Source organism: Emydura macquarii, unplaced genomic scaffold (genome assembly GCF_026122565.2).
Source record: "Emydura macquarii macquarii isolate MOO-44397 ecotype Brisbane River unplaced genomic scaffold, CSIRO-AGI_Emac_v2 contig_1363, whole genome shotgun sequence".
Classification (NCBI taxonomy): domain Eukaryota; kingdom Metazoa; phylum Chordata; order Testudines; family Chelidae; genus Emydura; species Emydura macquarii.
In genome coordinates, this window is record NW_027131500.1 from 219,554 (window position 1) to 229,531 (window position 9,978).

General features: G+C 39.3%; 1 long non-coding RNA gene across 1 annotated transcript; it reads right to left on the reverse strand.

Annotated features, from left to right (window-relative positions):
• Window positions 1-258: 258 nt before the first annotated feature.
• On the reverse strand, window positions 259-9,769 carry LOC137155561 (uncharacterized). Its single transcript, XR_010920527.1, has 2 exons — window positions 9,643-9,769; window positions 259-354 (listed from the first exon to the last, which is right to left on the reverse strand). It is a non-coding gene; the product is annotated as an uncharacterized lncRNA (long non-coding RNA).
• Window positions 9,770-9,978: the final 209 nt, after the last annotated feature.

Consider the following 9,978-nt stretch of genomic DNA (forward strand, 5'->3'; position numbering starts at 1 on the left):
TTTCTCTCTGCTACTTCTTGGACAATCCATTGGGTTCATAGCTGCCTCCTGGATGGACAACCCCAATCTGTCCCACTCTTGGGATTATATATATCTCCTGTTGCTAGGCAAATTTTAGTTCTGATTTTTGCCAAAACCAAAAAAGGCAGTAATCAGTCCATAGAGAAGGATAGCTAACATGGAGCTTCTACATCCATAGTGGCTAGGATGGTGTTTTCTGGGAGATCATCGATGGATGGTAGTTTTCTCAGGAAATCATTGGTATCACGAAGATAGCTAGGAGTGCTGGTGGCATACGTCCTGAGGAGAGAGTCAGCCTGGACCAGTCCACACAAGAAATCCACTTCCTGCACACTACAATACAAATAAAGGATGGTCACATTAATACCACCCTGTACCGAAAACCAACTGACTGCAATACATATCTTCATTCCTCCAGCTTCCAACCTGGACACATTACATGACCCATTGTCAACAGCCAAGCCCTAAGATACAACCGGATTTGCTCCAATCCCTCAGGCAGAGACAAACACCTACAGGATCTCCAAAAAACATTCTTAAAACTACAATACCCACCTGGAGAGGTGAAGAAACAAATTGACAGAATCAGATGGGTACCCAGAAGTCACCTAACTACAGGACAGACCCAACACAGAAAACAGAACACCACTGGCCATCACCTACAGCCCCCAATTAAAATCTCTCTAGCACATCATTAAGGATCTACAACCTATCCTAGCAGATGATCCTTCACTCGCTCAAGCTGTGGGAAGCAGACCTATCCTTCCTTACAGACAGTCACCCAACCTGAAGCAAATATTCACCAGCAACCGTACACCATACAAGAAGAACACTAACCCAGGAACATATCCCTGCAACAAACCCTGTTGCCAGCTCTGCCCACACATCGACTCTAGTGACACCATCACAGGTCCTAACCACATCAGCCACACCATAAAGAGCTCGTTCACCTGCACATCTACTAATATAATATATGTCATCATGTGCCAGCAATGCCCCTCTGCCATGTACATTGGCCAAACCGGACTGTCACTACGCAAAAAAATAAATGGACACAAATCAGACATAAAAAAATAGAAACATCCATAAACCGGTAGGAGAGCACTTCAGTCTCCCAGGACACTCTGTAGCTGACTTGAAAGTTGCCGTACTTCTACAAAAAAAAACTTCAAAAACAGACTTCAAAGAGAAACTGCTGAGCTTGAACTGATCTGCAACCATGACACAATCAAACTGGGTCTAAATAGGGACTTGGAATGGTTCTCTCATTACAAGAAGTAATTGTCACTGTTCACACATTCTCACCTCTATCAATAGTTATGAATAGGCCTCAACTACTTCCCCATTGCTGTTCTTTAGCGTTAGATATGTATACACACACACACACACACCCCTGCGATCTGATTTATATTCCTTACATCTGAGGAAGTAGGTTACAGCCCACAAAAGCTTATGCCTGCAGAAATTAAATCTGTTAGTCTTTAAAGTGCTACAAGACTCTTGTTGTTTTTCCTCAGAAGATGGAATGTGGAACAAGTTCAGTGTTACATCTTGGGAGAGCTTCAGGAATCAACAACCGATATCTCCTAAGGTTCACAGTGGAATTGTTGGTAGTGTGTATATGTCAGATAGGAGAATTCATTATAGCTGCAGAAGACATGATGTATGCTATAGTAAAATATGTTGAACTGGATTTCTGCCTTGAACGTATATTGTACCCTTTACCTGGCAAATGTACACTGGAATTCCCTCATTTAAATATTTGATTTTCAAGTCTTCCCTTATTCTTAAAGTAAAACTGAAGGTACAGCATTCTGTGTGGATATCTCCTTTTAGTAACAATGTGTAGTGTGAGAAAAGCCTAAACCTATGACAAATTAATTTCAGAGTTACAATAATATCAACTCTATTATCTGTGTATTGTGAGCAAAGTTAAAAGAAATCTTCATGATAGGATATGGATTTTCAGAGTAAAGAAAGGTTTACAAACCGGATGACTTCTGCCAAGCTAGAGTTCTAAATTGCAGAGGAACCAGGCATTATTTTAGCTACAGGACACATTTGACATATATTATTTTTGGCATACCCCTCAGTTCCTGTCCTTTTCAAAGAAAGAAGAAGAATTTGTATTTATAATGATAGGCTGAATGACCGTACATGTGAAAAGAAGAAGAAACAAAGCAAATATCATGCTTTCTATGCACGAGACTTTTGCACTACAAGAAAAAAGTCTTAAATGTCTATAGGATGCAAAAAAATATCTGTGATAAGGTGGGTCAAAAAAAGCTATGCACATTTTTGGTTGTAGTCATTCAGAAATATGCAGTATATTGCTTTGTTTAAAAACTTGAAAAGAATTTTAGTAAACATGCAGCACCATAGGTCACTGGAATTAACTTAAAAATAGATTAGATTGTCCTTATTTAAGAGTCGACTTTTACAATTCTGTCTCCAAAAAGCTCTGCTAAGTGCAGTGTAATTTCTACACAATTAAAAAGTTTGTCCTTCATTTGTCCCTCAAAATGTCACAGTTTAAAGATTTCCAATATTAGCAGTTATATAAGATTCTCACTATTTATTTTAAAGCTCAGTTTTGGGATCATAGGGAATTAATAACTTTACTCATGTGAGTAATTTCATAGGACCTGATCTTGCACCATTGAAATGAATGGAATTTCTGTCATTGACTTCAATGTTAGGAAGATAGTCTCAACTCATTGAAATCTGTGGAGTTTATTTGCATGGGTAAAGTTATACTCATGTTGAAGTATTTGTAGGACCAAGGGTCTTGTCTGCTCCATTTTATAGACAGGAAAAGCTACAGGATATGTTATATCCCTTTCCAGATCTTTAGGACAGAGATTGTCTGTGACTCTGTTTGTACGGTGCCTAACACAATGAGTCCCCCAATCTTTGTGTTCCCTAGGCATCCCATAATACCCATGGTCACTGAAGGTAGGACAAGAATTAATGGGCTTAATCTGCAGTAAAGGGGATTTAAGTTAGATAGTAGGAAAAATCTTTCTGAATATAAGGGTAGTTAAGATCTGGACTAGGTTTCCCAAGGAGGTTGTGGAATCCCCATCACTGGAGGTTAAGAACAGGTTGGACAAACTGCTGCCAGAGATGGTCTAGTTTTACTTGGCCCTGTTACTGTAAAAGAGGATGGAATTATTGAGGTCACTTCCAGCCCTAGATTTCTATGATTCTATGATAATTAATTAATACCATATAGTATATTTAGTATTAGCGTAGTGTAAACAAAGTACAATTACTAAACTATAAAGTATATACTACATTTTAAAGTCTATGTTATTTAAAGCGTATTTTAATACATCAAATATTTTCAGCAGAAATTATTAATTACTAATCCTGAAGACCAATCCATGTACCTGTAGCCTGTAAAACTTTGGAGTTAGATTCTCAGATGTTAAAAATTGGCATAATTACATTGACTTCAACTGAGTGATTGTATTTTACATCATCTGAGGATCTGGCTTTATGCTCACAAATGGTACATATGTATTCCTTATTTTATTAAAAAACACTCCACAGTTATGTATGCATTGTCAATGTGTTGTGCCAAACAAATTATCCCTCTGCTGAAGACTTTACACCCTAAATTAGACAGAAAATAAAGTCCACACACTACATCATGTGCAGATTAATTCACTTTGCAGATCACCAAGGGCTGATTTCAATCTCTCTAATCAAGACCTGTGAGATGAAAGAGGATTCCAGGTGGACACTGTCAAATTTCTAAAGTTTTCCCATTCCATACCAAGGCAACAGTGAACAACTCTCAAAGGCAGTTCAGAGCTGGATACCTATCCAAACAGAGGTTGGCATCAGAAATTGAGCTGTAACTCACTGTCTAGTTGAAGAAGAGTATAGAAAGTAAAAGGGTGTGTTTGAAAAGCTTTTTATAAAGTTTGGCAAACTATATCAATGCATCACCTTCATAATGAAATGAGACAGTGACTTCCCAGTTAATCTATGAAAACATCTAAATGAAAAGTTTCTAGATTATCTGAGAAATGGAGTCTGTGCTATAATGCCAACATTAGTTAAGGGACAATTTTCCTTTGAAAACAGTTCCACCAGCATTCTCCCTCAGACTTCCGTCACTTTGAACAAACTGAAAGAAAGCTAATGCGCCAATATTTTTTAAAGGGTAAAATGAGGTCCTGGGTAATTATAGGCCTTTCAGTCTGACATCAATCCCAGTAAAATAATGGAGCAACTGATATGAGACTCAATTAATAAACAATTAAAGGAGGGTGATATAGTTAATGCCAGTCAACATGGGTTTATGAAAAATAGATTCTGTCAAACTACCTTGATATCTTTTTTTATGGATGAGATTATAGGTTTGGTTGAAAAATATAATAGTGTAATTTTTGACTTGGTACCACATGACATTTTTATTAAAAGCTAAAACCATCTAAAATTAACATGGCACACATTAAATGGATTAAAAACCTGCACAGTGACAGGTCTCAAAATTTAGCTGTAAATGGGGAATCACTGTAGAAAGTATTTTTAGTGCAATATTCAAGATGTGGACATATCATGGATTTATAAAGAGGCAATATGATATTTTCAGTCTTATCTAGCCCTTTCTTAATCATTCCCAACATTTTGTTAGCTTTTTTAAGTGCCGCTGCACATTGAGTGGATGTTTTCAGAAAACCATTCAGAATGACGCCAACATCTCATACCTGAGTGGTAACAGCAAATTTAGACCTCATCATTTTAGATGTACAGTTGGGATTATGTTTTCCAATGTGCATTACTTTGCATTTATCAACATTGAATTTCATCTGCCATTTTCTTGCCCAGTCACCCAGTTTTGTGAGGTCCCTTTGTAACTCTTTGCAGTCTGCTTTGGACTAAACTATCTTGAGTAGTTTTGTATCATCTGAACATTTTGCCACCTCACTGTTTACCCCTTTTTCCAGATAATTTATGAATATGTTGAATAGTACTGTTCTCAGTACAGACCCCTGAGGTACACCAGTATTTACCTCTCTCCATTCTGAAAACTAACCATTTGTTCCTACCCTTTGTTTCTATCTTTTTGCCAGTTATTGCTTCAGGAGATGACCTTCCCTCTTATCCCATAACTGCTTACTTTACTTAAGAGCCTTTGGTGAGGGACCTTATCAAAGGCTTTCTGAAAATCGAAGTACACTATGTCCACTGGATCACTCTTGTCAACATACTTGCTGACCCTCTCAAAGAATTCTAGTAGATTGGTGGGGCATGATTTCCCTTTACAAAACCATGTTGACTCTTTCCCAACAAATCATATTCATCTATGTGTCTGATAATTCTGTTCTTTACTATAGTTTCAGCCAATTTGCCTGATACTGAAGTTAGGTTTACCAACTTGTAATTGCCAGGATTGCCTCTGGAACCTTTTTTAAAAAATGGCATCACATTAGCTATCCTCCAATCATCTGGGATAGAAGGTGATTTAAATGATAGGTTACATACCACAGTTAGTAGCTCTGCAATTTCACATTTGAGTTCCTTCAGAACTCTTGGGTGGATACCATCTGGTCCTGGTGACTTATTACAATTTAATGTATCAATTTGTTCCAAAACTTCCTCTGATGACACCTCAATCTAGGACAATTCCTCAGATCTGTCATTTAAAAAGAATGGTTCAGGTCGGGGAATCTCCTTCACATCCTCAGTCATGAAGATCAACACAAAGAATTCATTTAGTTTCTATGCAATAGCCTTATCTTCCTTGCGTGCTCCTTTAGCATCTTGATCATCCAGTGGCCCCACTGGTTGTTTAGCAGGCTTCCTGCTTCTGATATACTTAAATTTTTTTTTCTGTTACTCTTTGAGTCCTTGGTTGGCTGTTCCTCAAATTCTTTCTTGGCCTTCCTAATTATATTTTTACACTTCACTTGCCAGAGTGTATGTTCCTTTCTATTTTACTCTATAGGATTTAACTTCCACTTTTTAAAGGATGTCTTTTTTCCTCTAACTGCTTCTTTTACTTTGTAGTTTAGCCACAGTGGGGGGGTTTTTTGGTCTTCTTACTATGTTTTTTAATTTGGGATATACATTTAAATTGAACCTCTATTATGGCGTCTTTAAAAAGTTTCCATACAGCTTGCAGGGATTTCACTTTTGGCACTGTACCTTTTAATTTCTGTTTAACATCCTCATTTTTTCTAGTTTCCTTTCTGAAATTAAATGCTACCATCGTGGGCTGCTTTGGTGTCCCCACAAACTACCCCCAGAGATGTTAACATTTTATTATGTTATGGTCACTATTACCAAGTGGTTCAGCTATCTTCACCTCTTGGACAGATCCTATGCTCCATTTAGGATTAAATCAACAATTGCCTCTTCTCTTGTGAGTTCCAGGACTAGCTGCTCCAGGAAGCAATCATTTAAGGTGCCAGGAAACTTTATCTCTGCATCCCATTCAGAGACGACATGTACCCAGTCAATATGGGGATAGTTGAAATCTCCCATTATTAGTGGGGTTTTTTATTTTTATAGCCTCGCTAATCTCCCTAAGCATTTTAGAGTCACTATCACCATCCTGGTCAGGTGGCCTGTAGTATATCCCTACTGCTATATTCTTATTATTCAAGCATGGAATTATTATCCATTGAGATTCTATGGAACAGTTTGATTCATTTAAGATTTTTATTTAATTTAACTCTATGCTTTCTTTCACATATAGTGCCACTCCCCCACCAGTATGACCTATTTTGTCCTTCCGTTATATATATTATCATATTATAATTACATTATAATTATTACTATATATATATCCTTCCATCAAATTTCTGTGATGCCTATTATATCAATATCCTATTTTTATGAGTCATTCAAGTTCAACCATCTTAGTCTTTATACTTCAGCATTTGTATATAAGCACTTAAAAATTGTCACTTTTTAGCTGTCTGCCATTATGTGATGTAATTGAATGGGACTCCTTTTCATTGGACTGTATCTCATCAGATCCTACCCATATTTTATCCTCTTCCATCCTCACCTCTATACTAGGATATAGAGAATTTCCATTAATAGATCCAGCCCCAAGGAATGTCTCTGTCCAAACCACATGCTCTTCCACACCTGTCGGCCTTCCCCCAGCCATTAGTTTAAAAAATGCTCTATGACCTTTTTAATTTTATGTGCCAACAAACTAGTTCCATTTTGGTTTAGGTGGAGCCCATCCTTCCTATATAGGCTCCCCCTTTCCCAAGATTCTCCAGTTCCCAATAAAGGGGATGGTATGATGGGACAGCCTAATTTGGCAATTAACTGATCTTTGACAACTATTGGTTAATATGTCGAATGGCCTGTGATGGGATGTTAGATGGGATGGGTTCTGAATTACTACAGAAAATTCTTTCTTGGGTATCTGGCTGGTGAGTCTTGCCCATATGCTCAGGGTTTAGCAGATTGCCATATTTGGGGTTGTGAAGGAATTTTCCCCCATGGCAGATTGGCAGAGGCCCTGGGTTTTTTTCGCCTTCCTCTGTAGCATGGGTCACTTGCTGGTGGATTCTCTGCACCTTAAAAACTTTAAACCATGATTTGAGAATTTCAATAACTCAGCCATAAGTTAGGGGTCTGTTATAGCAGTGAGTGGGTGAGGTTCTGTGTCCTGAGATGTACAGGAGATCAGACTAGATGATCATAATGGTCCCTTGTGACCTTAAAGTCTATGAGCCTAAACCTAAACACCTCTTCCCCACACCATCATCTCATCCATGCATTGAGACCCTGCAGTTCTGCCTAACTGGTCCTGCACGTGGAACTGGAAACATTTCAGAGAATGCTACCATGGAGGTGCTGGACTTCAATCTTTTACCTAACAGCCTAAATTTGGCCCCCCAGGACCTCTCTCCTATCCTTCCCTATGTCATTGGTACCTACATGTACCACGACCCCTGGCTTCTCCCCAGCACTACATATACATCTCTCTAGATATCTCGAGAGATCCATAACCTTTGCACCTGACAGGCAAGTCACCATGCCATTATCCCAGTCATCACAAACCCAGATATCTATGTTTCTAATGATCTATTCCATTACTATTACCTGTCTTTGCCTAATAACTGGAGTTCCCTCCCACAGAGAGATATCCTCAGTGTGAGAGAAAACCATGACATCACTTGGAAGCAGTGTCCCAACTATAGAATTGTTTCCCTCCACTCCAGTTTGATGCTCTCATTCCCTTAGACTTTCATTCTCAACAGTACAGAGGCTGTCATACCGGGGATGGGACCATTCTACTGTGTCCCAGAAAGCCTCATCTATGTACCTCTCTCTCTGTCTCCTTTAGCTCCTCCTGTTCAGTAACCCTGGTCTCTAAAGCTCATATGCAGTCTCTGAGGGCCAGAAACTCCTTGCACCAAATGCACACATACACCACCCACTCGTATGGCAAATAATCATACATGTTGCATCCAGTGATAAAATGAACAGCCCCCATTCCCTTGCTGGACTTCCCTGTATTCTCTTTTTACTTCTGCTGCTCTTTCTTATATTGTTTGTTTTTTATTAGGGGGTATTGTCTTTAGTTTATAGAAGTTAATAAAGTGTATCTACCCTCCCACACATTCTCCCAGTTACCTCAATGCTTAAATAAAAGAGATTAAGAGCAGCTGTCTGAAATGGAATTTTGATTAAACAGAAATTATGCTGGTGGGATGTGGAAGGTATTTTGAAAAACTAGATGGCATGACATCATCACATTCCATCAGGGAAATCTTCCAGCAGTTCATAACAATCACAGCATTGTGATCCACTTTTTGCTAATCCTGCAGATGGCTGCTAAAAATTCTTACACTTGTGGCTAGCCAGCAGACTATACACAATAGTGACAAACCTGATGTAATGGGCAGCACCCACCTCTCGCAAGCACCCCATTCTGGTCGGGTGTGTCTGCAGTCTTTCAGTTTATGGCAACTCCTGTTGGTGGTTTCTCAGGAAGGTTTTCAGTGATTTAGCCCTCTAGCCAAGTCTCACACACAGTCTGAATGTGAAACAGAACAAACTCCTCTGGGGTTTACAGTCTAAGTAATCCTAGCCCTAGTATGGGACCATACCCTAGGGCTTCCTCCCTGGTGATACTGTCTTCCTGTGGCCCTCCCTGGGCTCAGTCCTTACTCAGTCCCAGCAGCCAGCCAGGAGTAACTACTTTGTTCTCCCAGGCCTTGCCAGCTCTGAACTGTCCATTGTCCTACTGCTCTTTCAGCCAGCCAGGAACACTGTTCTCTCTCCTACAACTCCAGCCTGTAACTAACTGCTTCTCTGTCTTGCAGGTCCTTTTATATGGTCCTTCTGGGCCTGCTCTCTGCAGCCTCTCTCATTGGCTGCTTGGAGGATTTCTCCTTTGCTCTTTTCTGGGATAGGGTGTGTCAGGACCCTGAGGCCTCCAGTAGGGGGCCTCTGGGACTAGTCCACTCCCTCACAGCTGGCCACAACGATCCATGTTTTTGTGACTTCTGGGCTTGATTATTAGAATTACTTTTGTCTGAATGAACATAAAACCCTGAAAAAACTCCAGCTGGTCCACATTGTGGCAGCCAGCCTGCTAAATATATCATCCTAGGATAATAATCAAGACGCTACCTTCATTCACCACTGAATACTAGATCACAGTTCCTTCATCCCTTGCAAACAGTGCTTAAACGTCTCTGCTGCAGAATGTCTCGTTTCTCCACTTCTCAGGCAACCACACTATTTCTCATCTCTGGAGTTCTTCTTAATCAATAGTGGATGATCTGAGGAGCTGGAAAATGACAAGGAATTCCATTTGTTTTCATTTATAGAAACAGAGAATTATGCAGAATCTTAGCAAAAAGAAACTCTGCAGCCATTTGAGTGGCTGCATAATTGAATTAGTTATACACTGGGCCATCAAAATAGTTATTTAAAAATCATAGGCAATCCTTTCTTCCATAAGCG